The sequence below is a fragment of the Parasteatoda tepidariorum genome, chromosome 7 (genome assembly GCF_982258835.1).
Source record: "Parasteatoda tepidariorum strain Cologne lab strain chromosome 7, Ptep-v5.0, whole genome shotgun sequence".
NCBI classification, from domain to species: Eukaryota; Metazoa; Arthropoda; class Arachnida; order Araneae; family Theridiidae; genus Parasteatoda; species Parasteatoda tepidariorum.
The window spans coordinates 96,898,021-96,916,612 of record NC_141761.1 but is presented as its reverse complement, the minus strand read 5'-3'; the positions used below and the strand labels follow the sequence as shown (position 1 = coordinate 96,916,612).

Sequence of the window (18,592 nt, the reverse complement as noted above, 5' to 3'; positions counted from 1 at the left end):
AGCACATGTGCTTTTGTCGGCTAGCATTGTGACTAGGCGCATTGAGGAAATAGCCGAAGACATTGAAAAGCAATTGTTGGAGAGGATTAATGCATCACCGTGGTACGCACTCCAGGTTGACAAATCTACAGATATTGACAGCAAGGCAGTACTACTTGTTTAAGTGCGATATCTATATCAGGAAGATGTGCATGAGGATTTGTTATGTGCACTATCTTTGCCAACCAACACCACAGGAGCAGAACTGTTCAAGTCACTGGATGGGTATATATTTAAAGACAACTAAAGTGGTCCTTTTGTTAGGCATATGCACAGACGGAGCTGCTGCTATGACCGGACGTCTATCTGGTTTAACTGCTCGGATTAAGGAAGTTGCACCTGAGAGTGAAGCTACACATTGTCTCATTCACAGGGAAGTGCTAGCAAGCCGAAAAATGTCACCAGAATTTAACAGCGTATTGATTGATGTCGTTAAAGTTATTAACTACATCAAAGCACACGCCCTTAACTCGCGCCTGTTTGAGCAGCTTTGTGTGGAGATGGACGCATAGTACAGATGCCTTCTGTTATACACAGAAATTAGATGGTTATCCAGAGGAAAATCGCTACTGAGAGTATTTGAATTGCGAGGGCCATTGCAAAGATTTCTCTTAGAAAAGAAGTCACCGCTGGCAGCACATTTCAGTGACCAGGTATGGGTCACCAAACTGGCTTACCTGTGTGACATATTCAATCTGCTGAATGAACTCAATCTGTGCCTTCAGGGGAAAATGACAACTGTTTTCAAGTTGGCTGACAAAGTAGCTGCCTTTAAAGCCAAACTGGAGTTATGGGGACGACGCGTGAACAGAGGCATTTTCGACATGTTTCAGACATTAGCGGGTATTTTAGGCGAGACAGAGCCTGGAGATTCATTCTCCCAGTTGGTTCACGACCTGTCTTTGCTTTTAAAAGAGTTCGAGCGCTGCTTCCCAACCACAAAAGACCCACGAACTGGTAAGGAATGGATCCGCGACCCATTTGCCAACAAATCGGGTGAATCTAGCTTGTCAATGCAAGAAGATCAACTGTTGGAGATTGCAAATGACGGCGGCTTTAAGACTACGTTCGAAACAACATCTGCTGGTATTCTGGATTAAAGTCTTGGCAGAATACCCCGAGATTGCCACCACAGCACTTAAATCCCTATTGCCATTTCCGACAACCTATCTGTGTGAAGCGGGATTTTCTGCGGAAACAGCAACCAAAACAAGGCAACGGAATAAACTGGAGATAAGCAACACACTTCGGGTGTCATTGTCTCCGATTACCCCCAGATGGAGCCCGTCTTATAGCAAAGAAACAAACTCAGGGTTCTCATTGATGTAACGTTCAAGTAAGTTAAAATGTTAAATCACTTTATTTTTTGGTGTAACTGTATTTTATTTTAAAGGTAAGTTTAAATACAATTAAATTAAAATTATAAAATCAAAATAATCAAAAAAATAAACAATCAATGCCCCCCCCCCCCCTTTAGTGGACCGTGGTAAAATTATCAAACGTTGACAGGTCCGCGGTGATAAAAAGGTTGGGGAACACTGGTTTACAGTACATGTTGAGTTTAATTGAGTTTTGCGAGGATAGTGAAAATTAGTTTGTTGTATATTTATTTTCATCCTCTGAGGTTTAGTGGATTAAACTTATTGGTTTATTTTTGCTTTTCAAGTATATGTTGCAGTAAAACCTGATCTTTTTAACTTGGGTAGCACCCACCTTAGCGGTTTGAATTATTGTTGACGACTTTAACGTAAGTATAGTTTTTGGTTTAATATAATCCTTTATCTTTCCTCAACATGAGGGAAGATGAAATGGATTTTAATTCTAATTTCTGTTCATCACGAACTACTAGAGTGTCAACTTCTACACAACTCGAATTTGAGGATACTGTTTCTGAACAATTGGAATATGCGACAGCTGGTGGTTCGTTTACATATGCGATTTCTTTTGCTCCTACTGGATAAAACTCTTTTCCTCAGAAGCCTATCTTCCTAAAAGACAATCCAAATGAAGTAGTAGTTCACCTGGAAATATTATTTCATGTGTGCACACCCGCCAAGGTAAACTCTTAATCTAAACGGTCAACTATGGGACTGCTCTCGAAATCTGTAAAATAACCAACATTATGGGAAATCCCACTCATTCTTATGTTCTTCCCAAATATATCACCTCCAGATTTTTGTCTCAGGAAATACCGATTGATCACTTTGCATCTGAACTCTCGTACAACAACTTATTAGTCCACAGCATTTACAGATTTACAAATAAGGAATCATCAGCCTTGTCTAAGATCTACCTAATTACAATTTAGGGCACATCAGCTCCAACTAAACTCAAATTCTGGTATAACCTCGAGCGTACTTCCCTTTTTTTGTGATCGTCCGCGTCAGTGTTCTAAAGGCTTCGAATTTAGCCACTCACTAAAAAAATTTCTATCTAAATACCAACACAGCTCATACTGTGGTGATCAACACACCGACTCGGAATGTGATAATTAACTCCCACATTGTTCTAATTGTCATCCAGTCAATACTTTGACATGCCCATCTCGGACGGAAGAAGAGTTTCTTAGAATTAAAAAACAAGTACCATCTATTATTCACAGAAGCCTGATGATAGTTTAAGTCAACGAATTCCCCCTCCACTTATGCGACCATATCTAAATCTGACCACGTCACTGAAGTCGAAGACATTAAGTCTATCGTCAAGAGCGTCTTATCTGAGGTAGTCACATTCTTTGACGCTAAATTATAAGTTCTCGCTCAACGCCAGAATATCCCTTTTTAAAAGTTATTTACAGTCATTGACAACCTAATCTCCCGTCTAGACACTTCGTCATCCGAGCCATACTTTTCAAGGAAAAAAATTCCGTCCCTTGAGCGATCAAAACAATCATCTACCTATTCTAACTTTTCCCAAACCTGTTCCTTCTCTTCCAGCTAATTCTGTCACTGAACCAATACCTTAGAATAACATATCTTCATCCACCTACACATCGAAACACCCACAAAATGTTATTTCATCGTCTCACCACAAACACATAGTGCTCCTGGACATACTGCTACAATTAACCACCAATAAAAACCTACAATCTCGTTCAAACGTTTTGATCAGTGACATCATGAAGTTGAACAAACATCACGTTAAGAATTCTAAAAGCTTATAACTTCACTAATATCTACACTCTGCTTTAATTCAAATCGTACAAATAATATCTTGGCATTGTAGAAGCATTATAAAAAGTTAGCCATCCAACTCACAATTTTCAGCATGTCAATAAATATTACTTCTTGGAACTGCTGCAGTATAAGAAAAAAACTCCAATGGTTGAAATTAAATTATTTCTCCCAATCTCAAATAATAGCTCTTCAAGAGACATTTTTAACTCCATCAGACACTTTCCAAGTTTCCACTAAAATAATATTCCGCTAGGATCGAACTAGTGGCCGTGGGGGGCGAGTAAGTTATTGCAGTTAACCGTGATGTTCATCGAAAGTCGTACCCTTACCAAATCTATGCCCCTCAGTGAACTGGTCGTAAAAACACGGTTCCCAGTAGAACACCGAAGTCAAGCATCACTGGCTGCGGTCAGTAAGTGGGTGGGTGACCGCTTTGATCAGACAGAGTTGAGACCGAGGGTGCACGGTATCGGTCCCCGTAAAATTGTTCTACCGCAAGTTCTAGATTTCGCACGCAGGTCATCGAACTACTAAAGTGGGGGAGCTGTTCCCTTGCAGAGGATCAAAATTGCGATGGCATGTCCGGATCATCCTCAGGGGTGCTTCCAAGACAGTCGCCAATAGCCCATTGTGCATCTCTAGTGCAACGTAAATAAAGTACCTATCTACCAAATCTACCACCAGCAGACAAGTAAATGTTCGCGGTTCAGATTGCTACGCCTGACTACCCCTTCTCACTTGTGAACCTTTCTGCTTCTAAGGGCCAATATTCTGCAGACTGGTCGCAATCTCTTAGACGATCGCTAACTAACCCATTCTTCTTAGTAGGAGACTTTAATCTACACCACGCTGCTTCAGTAGCCTTTTCAACATCATGAAATGAAGAAAAGTTTCTCGAGTGGCTTATAAGGCACAATATTGCCTGCTGTTGTTGCTAATTTACGTCGCCCTAGAGCTGCACAATGGGCTATTGGCGACGGTCTGGGAAACATCCCTGAGGATGATCCGAAGACATGCCATCACAATTTTGATCCTCTGCAGAGGGGACAATATTGCCTGCTGCTAAATACAAAGATCCCAACATGCTTCAAGCCAGGGCGCCAATCCTCGCTTTTAGATCTTATAATTTCATCAACTGACCTTTTTTCAAAAACGCCTCTGACAGATTTAAAAGCGATCACCCGCCTGCGAGTATTTCTCTTGCAATCTTCAATAGTAACCCTTCCTCAAGTAAACAAACTCAAGTTCATTGGAACCACCTAATTCCCGACTTCGATGAGTCTATCCTTGCGGAAAATAACTTCTCCACGTAAAGTCTTGAATTAATATATACCAGCAAAAACTAAAGAAATATAGCTCATATAGACCAACTTACAACCCACGTTTTCCGCCCTCCTGGAATAGTCAATGCTCCTTTTTATTCGGTAAAAAACGCAAATATTTAAGAATTGCACGCCCAACTCTAAAATCTAGAATTGTGGAAAACATATTTAAAAAAACTGCAGCTGAGTTGCGGAAGGCAATCCACGCAGCCCATAGGCAATACTGGAATTAAATCTGCATTAACGCTTGGCAATCTAAATCCTTCGTTCAATATTAATCGTGACAAAATACTTCTTTTAATATTAAATCGTTCTGAGTTCCTTCATGCACCCTCCACTTCAAAAAATAATCACAGTGAACAACATAGAACGTCATTGTGCCTTGGCACAAGCAAATGCATTTGCAGTCTTCTACTCTAAAACACCTACCAAAAACCGTCTTCCCCTGGACTTCAGTTGAGCAGCCCAGGAATTCAATCAACTCTTCACTTTACAAAAACTTCGCTGTGTGCTCTCATCCTTCAATCGTAAATCACCAGGACAGGATAAAATTCCTTTAAAGGTGCTGCACTCTCTCTGCGAAGCAGCCCTACAGAAACTACTGGATTAGTTTAACTCTATCTGGGTTTCTGGACAAATCCCAGAGTCCTGAAAACTAGCGCACGTCATCCCTGTCCAGAAAAAGATAAATCTACGGATCTTGTATCATCTTATAGACCTATATAGCTAAGATCAACTTAAGTAAAACTCTCGAACGTATGCTTCTAAAACGGCTCACTGATTTTTCACAAAGGACTAGAGTCTTCCACCCCTGTCACTGCAGATCCCTCTTGTCTAAAAGGGTAAATCCAGTACTCGCCATCCTTCATCACGAAGTCCTTCGGGCTCGATACAAAAAGAAATTTGGGATTTGCTACTCACTTGACATTCACGCAGCATAGCATACGAAAATATCAACCAGAAAGCCTTAATTCTCAAACTCTTAAAATCCGGTATTACTGACAGAGCTGCCCTTTTCGTCCACAATTTTGTCAAACACAGAAAGATAGCTGTGCGGTGGTGGAATACGCTATCAGCTAATTGTCCATGAACAGAGGCGTTCCGCAAAGGTCAGTTCTTTCCACTTCATGATTTACGTATCTGACCTCCATCTTATTCGCCCTGGTGACATATTATGTCTTATATTTGGGGTCGATACCTACCTTATTGCAGGAAGTGAAGCTATTTACGAAGTGAAACATAAGATGCAATTTTTCCCCCACCAAATTCATAAATGGTGTAAGGATTGAGACCTTGAAATTGTCCCAGAAAAAGTGCTGCCATTAATTTTTCTAGAAGACGGATTGCTGAAAATTTCAGTCTCATTGTTTTTAACAAACCAATCCCCTGAGTTCAAAACCTTCGGATTCTCGGTCTACCTTTCTCTAGCAACATAACCTTCCACCATCATTTCAGAATATTAAAAACTGAAAATACTAAACTGCATCGCTACCACACGCAAAGGTGCTCAACCAGATCACCTACTCTGAATTGTAAACTCATGCATCCGAAGTGTCCTCGAGTTGGTAGCCACAACTTTTCTTTCTCAAACGTACGAACCCTCGGCGTATAATAATATAATGCTGCACTACGTGTAGCAACAGGCTTGCCTCAATGGACACCCATTCCACTCCTTCTCAAAGAAGCGGGAGTGAGTACATTAGCTTCACGACATAAATGGCTTTCAACAAAATTCTATTTTTGCCACATCTCCCTGATATTTGGTCAATTTAGGAATTGGTAACTGGGCGGAGTGAGCTTGACGCTAGCTTTTATCCATCAATCTTCTTATAACCCTATATTGATTGTGTGACCAAACTTTTTCGCCAAAGCAATTGGCGTTGTTTAAACAAAAGCTATTGTTAGAGGAAGCCATTTTCTGTATTTGGCTGCGCGGGATTTCATATTTTATCATCATGAAAGTTTTAATTACAGGTAATTCTTATTAATTAAAGATTTATAATATTAGTGTACGTTTCATAGCAGTATATAAAAAAATTACATGAAATTTTTAAAAAGATTAATGAATTTTATTAAATATCTGTGAATACCACGCGTTAGATTTTAAAGTAAATAGTTTGTAAAATGTATGTATTTTAAGAAAATCGTTATAAAAATTCATTTATCAAAGTTTTTCTCTGCTTCCTTAGAAATCCTTTGTTTGATCTGCCGAAATTGTGTGAAGCAGTTTAGTAATGAAATTTCATTTAGTTGAATTACTTGATTTATGTTTATTTTAGTGACATAATATAGAGGTATCTTTTTTTTTTCTATGAAATATATTGCTAATTAAAATTTATTATATATAGAAAGATTAATATTGAATTTTCTTAAAAATAGTGAAGAGGGTTTTGATCATGTCTAAAATAATTTGTTTCAATTTTATTGTAAACTAATCTAAAAAAAAATTCTGAGAGAAATGGAACAAATTTAGATAATATTTATCATTTTCATTCACAGTTACTGCATTCATTATTATTCTTTTAGGTTGTCTTAACTATTAAATAAATTATCAGCATGCATACTTTCAAAAAAAAATTTTTATTCTATAGGTGTATCACAATTATGTGCAAAACAATTTGTACTCAATAATTTGTTTTATTTAAAATACATAATACAAATACTATAATAAATTAGAAGATAATTCAGATTAGCAAGTTATCTTAAATTTAAGTTATCTTTATCGGATATTAATATGAAATTGAATTTTTTCAATTATTTAACTTCTCAAACTATATCTATAATTGTATTTTTTTCATTACCCTAAGATTTTTGACAGTTTGCGTGGACAATGTAAAGCAAACTTTTCATATTTCTTCTTTCTCTTCATAAAATACTTTTTTACTAGGTGATTCCTTGGAGAAGTATTTGGCTAATTACTTAAATGCTGAATGAAAATGGGATATCGATGTTTGCACACCCTGGAATCGGTGTGGACAAATTAAGTGTGCAGTTGTGAAGGGACGATTGTGTTTTTGTCTTAATTCATGTTGGTAAGTTGAAATGTAATTTATTTACATATTTAATGATTATGTATCTAAACCATTTGTTGGCATTGTTAGTATCTTGTGTAACTATTCTGATTCAGATACTTATTTATTTTTTTATTAATATTACTTATGGTTGTGCTATAAAATAATAATTTATTTTGCTTTTCTTAAAAATAAAGGAACTAATGATGTGCAATTGGGTACAATGCCCAACTTTAAAAAACTGGCTTGTGTGGTTAATAAAATTTGTGGGGTTATTGGGGAGATTTTGTTTGGTTATCTGTGGAAGAATAATTCTGGGTAGCCAGCCGCCAGGAACTAATAAAAAGAGAAGGGAACTCAGAAGGTATAACTCGTAACCACCCCCGGACAACTATCTACATGTGTTTTTTTTTTTTTTTGTTATTAAATTTGCAAGTTTAAAATCTGTTTAGCACCTTGGCGATTGTAGTTGGCACGGCAGATCACAATACAGAAATATTTCTGAGTTGTTTTTCTCGAACGAAGAGTTTAGAAATTTCTCTTGCTGAAAGATCAGCGTATGCATCAACATTTTGTTAATCTTGAAAACGTCACTATAAAGCGATTCAATGAAGTAATTAACACTTTGTGAATTTTACTTGGGTTAATGTTCTGTGAATCAGCTTTATCTGTGGATGAATGTATTGGTTAAGATCACATGCATTTAAACTGCCAGGGCCATATTCAACTGGCAAACATCTTTGAAGAATGCATAGCAAAGTTGCTAAAAAAAGAAGTGTATTTATACACAACTTTATATACTAATAATATAAAAATATTGTAATCTTGTCTTGACATTTAGCCAGATAACCAGAACTCATCCCATACAAATAAGAAAGAGTAGTCACAGTCAGATATCTGTTTAGAAGATATTTGGGTCCGTTAACGAACTATTCACAAAATATCTTTTCATAAAAACGGACATTTCACAAAATAATTTATCCTTTACTCAGACCCTTCACAAATTCATTTATCTTCATTATTGTTTTGTTAATCGAATAAGCCCTTCCCGGGGGAGAGAACGACAGATGTAATCTAAATAAATTTTGTCTTCGGCAGACACTTCTTCCTTTATTCGTCCGAAATGAATATTCTGCGTTCAGCAGTATAGGCAAAATACCAAATATTTGTATGTTGCATCTCTAATTTAGTAGCAGCAATTGCTGTTTATTTTTTAAATTTTAATTTTTTTAATTATAATTTTACAGTGTTGGACCTAATCTTGTAAGTCTTTACAATTTAAAAACTCCTTGAAAAAGTTTTTTTTTTTTTTTTTTTTTGCAATAACAGACCCTATTTGCACAAATTCACAAAAGCAGGACCCTGGTTGAAAGAATGTGACTTAACGTTTATTTTATATTCACAAATTACAAGTAATTTTTTTCCAATTTTACAAATACGGACCTTTTACAGAATGTCTGGACAGATCCCTGACAGTACTTGAACAGATTTAGTACTATGATGCTGTAAAGAAAAATATTCAGTAGAGAGTGTTTTTTTCTAATATTCTTATCTGTGCTACTTTACACAATACAGAAATTTTTTTAGATGCAATAGAATATTTTATGACTAGTTCTCTCTCAATGATTCTGGTTCTACCCTTAAAGGACAGAGGGAAGATTGTTTAGAGCATTGTACCTGAATTATAAATACTCTTCCACTTTAAATGCCTTTGGTAAAATATACTAAATGAATAATGCTAATAACGCTAATGAATAATGCCAATTGCTATTTCTAAATAGCAATGGGTATATGTTCAACACTAAAAGAGATTATAAAAAATTTTAGATTGCACGGAGATTGATCTAATTCTATTCTTTGTTAGCTTAAATGAGATCTAGACTTAACAGAAGCTAATATGAGTGTCTCAGTTAGTATCTTTCTCTTTTATTACTATAATGTTTTGATTATTCGGAGAATTGTATATTTTTAACAGTGGCATTATACCTTAATCGTTGTGAGTTTTTTTTCCCCAACTGTATTGTTATAGTATGGATTGTTTACTGTTAGTACAGCACTGTTTATAAATTATTACAGTATTAATAAAATAATTAAAGTCAGAATGAATTAAATGATCTTTTAATGTTTATCAGTATTTGTCTTTAATCACACCGTGGTTAAGGAAAAGACAGTGCCCTACCAGTTAGTATATTCCTCTTTTATTAATAATATATATTCTTTTACTTTGATTATTTCAAAAATATTTATTACTTTTGTTTTTATCAGTGGCATTTATTGCATTCTAAATAAAAACTAATTTAATGTTTGATCTAGATACTAATAAGTTTAGAAAATTAATTTATGATTTTATTTTTTATTCTTGTAAAAGGTTTAGAAAATAATATTCATTAAGGAACTGGTGATGTCGACAGAATTTAGATGATTAGATACTATAAAACTGGGAACAGTGCAATCAAACCTGAACAATGGACAAACACATCAACATGTACTGGCTCATCATTAAAAGTCAGCGTAGGGATAACACAACATGCACATTCCATGATCCATCATGGACTCGTGCCTTTAAGAAGCCTACGTGGCTGTCTCTAGGGTAAACGGTGACTCAACAGTGCACACACCAACTGAACAATTGGCTGTGGGGTCATTTATGTTGTGTAAAGAAAATATAATAAAATCTGTGCTGTGACTAACTATTAAATGCTGTGATGTAATGTCCTGTGATTGTCTTGTTCTTAAAGCCATTAGTCTTTATATGTAAACCCTGATTGATGCTGCAATAGAAATATTAAATAATATTAATCAGACACTTTCCCTCTCTTTCAGATGTAAGTAACCTGACTAAATTGGGGATCTGCAAAAAGAAAAAATCGAGCAACAAAGCTAATGTTGCAATAATTTACACTCCTTTTTTATGTCTTGATTTTAAAGTGACAGATGTGTCAAATCCCCGAGTATGAGTTTGAGTGATGCTTCCTCCCAAAAGAGTTGTGAGACCACTCTGAAAGTGTCGCAAGTATGCCATATGCGTGGGAAAAGATGGATATGCCAGATTTAATAATAAAAAAAAAATTTCTGTGCTTATAACTTAAAACTTATACTTCTGTGCTAAAAGTTCTTTCACTCTGTAATTCAAATTGATTCAAACTAATGCAATCCTTTATTAGATTCACAATTTGAAGAGTTGTGCTTTTATCTATATACTTAACCATTGGTTGAAATCTTAACAAGGTATCTTGATTACAATATTAATTTGAAGCAACTTGTTCTCTTCTAGCTTTTGCCTGTATTCTGCTGATGATTCATGTTTGTCCCGGGGAATGGTCTCACAGCATTGTCTGCTTAAAGCTTTTCTGTGAGATATATTTACCAGGACTTGATTTTCTACAATGGTTTATGCAGAGTCTCATTTAGTTTGAAGAATATCTCTGTACCGTAACAAGATAACATTTCAGTCATTGATTTTGCTATATGTATTAAATATAATTGTATATTTTTTAAATTCATAAAAATAATTAAGCTCTTTATTTTCGGGCACGGTTGTCAGTTATTAATATAACTGAAGTCTTTGATTGGATTCTGATCCACTGTAGAATTTTAAAGTAACATGATTTCTATTTTTTTATCTAGAAAAATGCTTTTATTTTACAGCTGACTAAGCAGACAATAGCATAGCTGCCAACTGTTCAGAATTTTTCGGATTTGTTCCTAATTTTTAAATCCAATCTGATATTTTCTGAATTTTCATAAAATTTTTGATTTTAAACCAATCCTTTTTTCTGATCGCCACAAGCATGCATCCTGTGATTATTGTGCTAAAGTAATTTTTAGTAGCTTTTTATTGGAAAATATTATTCCAATAGCTGTCTGTTGCTGATTATTTCACTAAATTATTATTTTTGGAAATTTTTTTTTTGTAGTATTTAAACACTTGCATCAGAAATATTTGTTTATGATGTAGATTATTATTTACCAGTGTTTTATAATTTGGAGATAAATAATTATATATTAATAGGTAATGTTTGTTTTTAATATATTATACCGGTATTCCTAATTATAAAACATTAATATTATAAGTTTCCCACAAAAGATAGTGTTTATAGTTTTGTTTTACTAATTTACATATTTAAATGTATGTCTATTAATGTTATGATTTAATAATTAAATTTTTATCTTACTCTCGTAATTAGTGCGTATAATTTTGTCGCATATAGTGTTCCTCATTTTTGATTCATAAGGTTGGCAGCTATGCAATAGTTATAAAGAAAGACTTAGCTGCTCTTTTTCTCAGGATGATGCCACTGATAGTGGTCATAGACCTTATATGATTGCATCTGCAAGCACCTTCATAGAGTCAAGCTAGCTACCATACTCTGTCTATTGTGTAAGAACAAAAACAAATATACGTGCTTCAAATTCTCAGATCCAACTTGAATAATTTTTTTTTCTTCCTTTTTTATACTTTTTACATATGCTGTACTCTTACCACTAAAAATAAATATATTCAAAAGAAAATTTATCTCATTTATTTATTCTTTCTTGAAGATGTATATCAAGAGAAAGATACTATTTTATAGTACATATGTATCCAAGGTGCTACTACTATAACACTGCAACTATTTCAGTTTAAATGAATCTCAAGTTAGAATTTAATGCTACTATATTTAATTAAAATTTTGAAAATACGTCCAATAGTACGTTTAGAAGTTATTTGACTAAAATATTGATAAGTATTGTACAAGGGCTAGCTCTTGACCTGAGAAAAAAACAAGAGTTTCGGGAAACGAAAAGCGTTAGTTAACTTATTTTTAACGAACTGTAATTCAACTTTTTTTTATTTTCAACTAGCTAAATATCCACTCTTCGAACAGGATTAATAAAATCAAAAAGACAATAACTCGGTACTGAACAACCCAATGAAATCGTGGACAAAACTGAACGGTATATACTGACAAAATTAATAAGCAAAAACATAACAAAAACTGTTTTTTGTTGTTCAGCCCATTAAAATTGAGATTAACTGTATTCAACATTACTAGGCATAATATCGAAATTAACCATTAACTTGGAATTTTTGTAAATAAGTAATTTTTTTAATTTATATAATAGGAATTACCCATATTAATTAAGCATCATTGGCGACAATAATAGTATGGCGCTTGTTTACGATTAATCTATACGAATAAGTACCTGAACTCCATAAATGTTGCTTTTTGTAACATAATGGCTTACTTTTTAGTATTTCAATATGCATCTATTACATTACTTAAATGAACTGAGCGTCAGCATTAACACTTTGACTCAGAATTTTCATTAAATATATTTTTTTTCATTATTTCTTTGTATTTATTCATGTCAGGATAGGTGAGAAATAAATTTAGAAGTTTAATAATATTTGGTGAGATGAAATATAACGTGAAACACCATGTCTTTTCCTGCATAAAAAGTCAAATATTTCAAACGCGGTTCACTTCCAAACAATTTAACTAATATGCAGTTATTTAAATCTTAGCGAAACAGTTATTTATAATTGAAACTTCTTTAATTTACAAAATCATTAATACATTTTTGAATATGAATCAAAAAAAGATTTTTCCAAACTAATTATTTTGAATTTTATATTTCAGTAAAATATATAATTCCGTAATCTAACAAATATTTTTTATCAGCTGTTTGACTTTTTATTTTTAAAGAGAGAATACCAAAAAAATATATATATTCTTACTAGGAATTAAAAGGCCAGAGAAAAAGAAAAGAGGGACAGCTGTTAATAAAACTGAAGTAATTTTCTACGTTTTTCCTAAGCAAATTAGTACCACTTTCCCATTAATTTTGCCTTTCATTGCAAAAGAATTTTTTTTTAATTTTAATTACCGCTGTTTTTAAATTATTTACTTATACCGAAACACATTTTGACAGACGTGACAAATTAAATACGTGATTTCAGATAACTTCAGAGATAATTTGGTGACATAGTGCTACCACGTAAATTTTTTTTTCATTGTTGTTGTTTACGTCGCACTAAAGCTGCTCAATGGGCTATTGGTAACGGTTTGGTAAACATTCCTGACAATCATCTGAAGACATGCCATCACAATTTTGAACTCTGCCGAGGTGAGGCTCCCTTCGCTTCGATAGACCGACGACATGCGCGTGAAGTCAAGTACTTACGTATAACATTTTAACGAGAAACAATACCTCACACCCTCGGTCCCTTCACAGATTGATCCAAGTAGTTTTTCACCCGCACGCTGACAGCAGCCAGTTATGCTCGACTTCGGTGATCTGCTGAGAACGTGTCAACAATCAGTCAATTGCGGAACTGTTGTTGATTGAAATTATGACGTAGCGAGAAAAAAAAACTAAATAAAGTACAAGCAATAACTCTTTTTTATTGTTATTAAATAGAGCTATAAAGTATCAATGATGTTATCTTTAGGATTTTTGAGGAAACAACGGCTAAGGCTTAACCAGTCAACCCCGCTTAAAGGAATATCATCAGTTCCAGCCAAATCTATGCAATTGAGCGGGTTATTCGATTAAAAGGATAGTGCAATATTCTATCCTAAATTTCTGCGAAATTTTATTTTTAATGGTATTTAATGCAAATTATAGTGTTTTGATTAAATAAACTTAGTTTTATGATCAATAAACAATTTTGATTAATAGTATCTGTGTTAGTATCATAAAATATAAATGTCATTTAAAGTTATATAAAAATAAATCAATATTAGTGAATAGTATAATATATAGGTTAGGTACTAAAATATTATTTGATCCCTTCCGAAAAAATCTATAATTGAAGACTATTTTTATACCCGTTTAATTCGTCAATTTATCAAAATTAGATTTTCCCTTTCAGTTTCTATTAAGACTTTCATGAATAATTGCGTATTCCTCTCAAACGTATAGTCAGATTATTTATTTTAAATTTTTTTTTCTAACCTCGTCTTGAGAATTTCCAAATTAATGAGCTGTTTTAGTTTGGAATTTTTTTTAATATATCGTTTCCCAGATTCATTGCCCCCCCCCCTCCTCTATTAATTCAAATCCATCCTTTTCTTGATGAACTTGCAATCATTCTCAGAGTTATTCTCTGGATTAAGCAATAATTATTCTTACTTAAGAGAAAGACACACTGTATACTGATTTGTTACGTTTTTGAAATTTTTTCTTATGAAAGCTAATAGCGCACCAGGAGGGGACCACAAATCTTGACTACAAAACAAATCACTCTGTACCTTTTTAAAATTCTAAATGATGTGTAAGTAAGTACAATTTGTCTAAAGTAAGAACTCCCCTATTCGTCTGGACCTGTGGGGGTGACTATGGTAACAAGGTATAACTATTTCAAATAGGGGTGTGGGTCACTATTTAGGATATATTTTGTCTCGGGTGGGGGAGAGAAAGGGAATCATTTTTCTTCATATTGCCCTAAAGCAGTGTTTCCCAAAGTGTGGTACGCGTACCCCCAGGGGTACGGGAACAGTTTAGCGAGGGTACGCGTCCTTATGCGAAATATCTTGCAATAAACGAAAATTTCAAACAAACTTATTTAAAAACAAAGCTAGCCATGAAAATTTAAGATTACGTATTTTTCTATTTGCTATTTTTTGCGGAGTTTGCAGTTAATAATTAGTGGTGTCAACAGCCAGTTGTGATTTTTAACTTTTGTGCAATTTTTTTTATAGTAAAAAATACACTCATTTTTTTATTAGTGGTACACAGCATTACGAAAAATTTAGAAAGGGTACACAAAAGTCATAAGTTTGGGAAAAACTCCCCTAAAGTAAAGAGAAGCTACCCTCCCTGAAATTCGCTATTCTTGTTTCCTTAGCAGCAGACGGCCTCAGATTTAGTGGCGGGGGGAGTTCTTACCGTAAACAAACTATAATTCAAAGAGGGGTAAAACACTCGTCGCTCACTTCAATGTATAACTAGCAGCAAGATTAGATTTTTTTTTTTCAATTTTACCCCTAACACCTGTTTAGACCAACTAATGAACAGGACCCTTTTGAAGTGACCACCTATTGTATCCTTATCTTAACTGAAAAACGAAAATTTCATTTTAGTTAGTGAAGCATTTCTCCAAAATAAAAAAATTTTTTTCAATTCAGTACCTCTTCTTCATGCAATTAGGCGGGGACAAAAAACAAAGAATGTCAGTTTAAACGGGGAAGTTTAACATTAGTTGCATACAAAATGATTTGGTTCCATTCGTGTAAGCTTGTTATTCGATTATCCGACATGTAATTAAGTGGACATGACGCAAGAAAGTTCCAATCCGTTTTTCGCTCGAACGGTTTGTAATATAATGTTTTAATGTGAACAGTAACCTTCGTGCGACGAACTATTAGTATGCCAAATTTCATTGCTCTCTGTCGGATGGTTTAGTCCAGGGGTGGCAAACCTTTATGTCTCAACGTGCAATTTTTTCTAAAAAAATGTTTAATGAACTAATTAATGTATAGTTTGTCTAAAGTAAAAACTCGCCTAGCCATTTGTCAAGACCCTTGGCGGTGACTATGGTAACGAGGTCTAACTATTTCAAGGGATGTGGTGTCATTGCTTAGGACAGATTTTGGCTAAGATTCAGCGAGAGTAAGAGGACTTTTTTTCCAGTCTATTGTGTTAGCCCTAGAGTGAAGAGAAGCTACCTTCCCTCCCCCCCAATGCCCTCCTGTGTTAACATTGTTCGTCAATTCGGACATTAACAGGGCAGATTTGTTGGCCTCTCTTACAAGGGCACCATATTAGGTGGGCCAACGTTGCTCCCACAGTAAGGACAGATAGTACAGAGAAGAAAAGAACATCCATGCCTTGCCCGGGATTCGATCCCAGAACCTTTCTGGTGCAAAGGCAGTTCCCTAACCCCTCCACAGGCCGGTCGGCTAGCTACCTTCCCTGGAATACGCTATTCTTGTATCCATAGCAGCAGACGGCCTCAGACCATGTGGCGGGGGGAGTTCTTAGCTTAGACAAACTATAAATACTCTGTTAAATTCTGCATCCATTTATAATTACATTCATGTTTTTAAAATATAGGAAAAAACAAGTGAGTGCGAGCGAAAAGGACACATAGCCTCTAACATAATTGGATATAAATAGGAGAACAGATTTTAAATTATCTTAAGTTAAAGCTAGACGCCCGGTGGCTGAGTGGTAGTGCTTTGCGCTCCCGTGCCACCGGTCCTGGGTTCGATCCTCAGGCCGGGCAAGGTTGACTCAGCCTTTCATCGCTTAAGTGGGGAGACAAATGAGTACCAAGCATGCTTGGGAACTAAACACTTGGGGTTCCGCGTTCGGCTGACCACCTAACTGGAACATCTGCTCCTGTACCCCAGAGCCCAATGTCAAGAAAACTGAGATGGGCCCAGTAGGCCTTGGCCCCCTAGGGGCTGTCGCGCCACTGAGTTTAGTTTAAGTTAAAGCTACATTTTTTTCCTTCGGCGTAATTTAGTTAAGCTAAGATTATAAGAAGTAAAATTATGACAGCGGCAGTACCTATAGAGTGGGGGGAGTCCCTCCCCCCTCCCTATATATATATGTGTGTGTGTAACATAAAGCGCTTCAACTAATCTTTTTATGTTATTCCTTTGTCGAAGTCTTTTTCTTAATTTACTATTCTAAACTAAACGCTCTTGCACTTTAATATTCACATCCTGTCTTGTAATCTACTTTTGGTTACTCGAGTAACAGTTTTGATTTTTCCCCTTATTTGAACTGTGAGAAAGACTTTTTAACTCGCCTTATTTAAAATATAGATTTTGTTTTATAACCATCGTTGAACAGCCGACCCAATTTTAGGTTTACGACTCCTAATGTTCAACTCTGTAACCTTGTAATTTTGAACAAATTCAGAAGACAAGGAAATTTTTGTTTCAGTACCCTCAGAGGTATTGATTTGTTATAGGAACATGGACGACTTTGCAACTCGATAGATTTAACTTGCATCAGTCACCATTTACTACACGGGCAGTCTTCGGCCGGCTGTGGATGAACCCACGAACTCTTGGGCATGGGTTCAGTGCCCTACTATCCAGGCCTATAATAGATAGATTTTATTTTATTTTATATCCGTCGTAGAACAGCTGATCCAATTTTTGGGTTTACGACCAGTAATGTTCAACTCCGTAGTTTTGTAATTTTATAATTAAAAACTGGAAAGTTCCGCCCCTTGTTTACGTTGCTGATCAACCCTCATGGTTGCTTCTCATTAATCATTGCGGATTAAGAGAAAAAAACCGTTTATTTCCTTAAATTACGATCGAATTGCTATTTACATTTTGAAGATGACTAAATTTAGACAAAACAATAAAATTGGTACCAATCAATAAAATTGGAACATCCTGTAGAGTTAATACTCAGTGAAGATGGAACCAAGGGAAAGAGTATTCGCCTCCGAATGAGGTGAACCAGATTCGAATCCCAATAATGGCTGGTCGATACGAATTCCGCACCCGGCTTGCACCTACTACAGTGCTGATGCAAAATATCCTCCACGGTAGACGGATTATAGGATTTCGTGGTTTTTTTCTTCGTGTAACGCAAACGCGGGTTAGTTTCAATAAAAAAATTTCCCAACACTTGATCCAAGAGTTCCCTTGTCTTCTGGATTGGGTACAAAATTACAAGGCGACGTTGTTGAACATTGGTAACAGTAAACCCAAAATTGGGTCGGCTGTTGAACAACGATTATGAAATAAAATAAAAACCACGCGCTCCAATCACAATATTTTTCAGTAATATCCCGATTTTTTTTTTTTTTTTTTGAGAGTCAGATTTAAAGCTCTTAAATATCATTACTTAAACTGCATAACATATTTGAGTTTGGATGGAGTTGGATGACTGCATTCAAATCATCCTATTACAATCATTGTTGTCGAAACTGGTTGTCGTAATAATTTCATTTAAAAACAATAAAAGGTTTCAACTTAAACAGGGCATTTCATAAAGTTCAACCTTAATGTATATTTTTAAAATCCTTGATGAAATTTAAGTAAAAAAACGAGTACACACATTAAGGGTCATAAATTAATATTTAGGT

General features: G+C 35.0%; 1 long non-coding RNA gene across 1 annotated transcript; it reads left to right on the top strand.

Annotated features, from left to right (window-relative positions):
- The first annotated feature begins 6,310 nt into the window (after positions 1-6,310).
- LOC147807341 (uncharacterized) lies at positions 6,311-10,613 on the top strand. Its single transcript, XR_015435623.1, has 3 exons — positions 6,311-6,511; positions 7,425-7,569; positions 10,372-10,613. It is a non-coding gene; the product is annotated as an uncharacterized LOC147807341 (long non-coding RNA).
- Positions 10,614-18,592: the final 7,979 nt, after the last annotated feature.